Source organism: Dama dama, chromosome 20, assembly GCF_033118175.1.
Source record: "Dama dama isolate Ldn47 chromosome 20, ASM3311817v1, whole genome shotgun sequence".
NCBI classification, from domain to species: Eukaryota; Metazoa; Chordata; class Mammalia; order Artiodactyla; family Cervidae; genus Dama; species Dama dama.
The window spans coordinates 9,783,783-9,784,456 of NC_083700.1; the positions used below are offsets into that span (position 1 = coordinate 9,783,783).

The 674-nt window shown below is 52.2% G+C and overlaps 1 non-coding gene across 1 annotated transcript; it reads left to right on the forward strand.

Moving 5' to 3' along the window:
- Positions 1-236: 236 nt before the first annotated feature.
- On the forward strand, positions 237-309 carry TRNAV-CAC (transfer RNA valine (anticodon CAC)). Its single transcript has one exon. It is a non-coding gene; the product is annotated as a tRNA-Val (tRNA).
- Positions 310-674: the final 365 nt, after the last annotated feature.

The following is a 674-nucleotide window of genomic DNA, read 5'->3' on the forward strand; positions in this document are numbered from 1 at the left end:
CGGCTTTCAACAGCAACAACACTGGCTGGAACTGAAGTTTCAGATAAGGCACGATGGGGTTCCTCTGGGGCTGCGGCCATGACGCAGGGCGCGCATCAGGGCCTTGCAGGCCACCTCCAGGCGCTTGGGTCAGGCAGGGCTGTGCTCGATGCGCCCCATGCTTTCCTCCTAGCCAGGGACACAGTGACAAGCCGATGTCTCTCAAGATGAGTTTTTGAGACATCAGCCCTTGCGGAGTTTCCGTAGTGTAGTGGTTATCACGTTCGCCTCACACGCGAAAGGTCCCCGGTTCGAAACCGGGCGGAAACAAAATCTTGTCTTTCTTTTTTTTTTTTTTTTAAAACCCCCGCTGGTTAATACCTGACCGACTCAGCAGTTGTTACTCATCCCTGCCAGAACCCTGAGACTAGTTCAGCAGGCACCTTCGCAGACGTCGGCCCCTGCGGTTTTTCGTTATCTTTCCTGACACTATAAATCTAAAGCAATTTTGGCCACTCAGATGAAGTCATAGACCCGATCCGGATCCCCAGGACCAAGTTCTGACTCAGGGCGGTGTCCTAAAATTCAAGTCCTTCCTTTATTCAAACTCTGCTCAGGCTGCAGACACTTCAGCTGGGACCGCAAGGGGCTGTCTCCTGCAGAGAATTTGCAAACCTGTATCAAAACCCAACTTT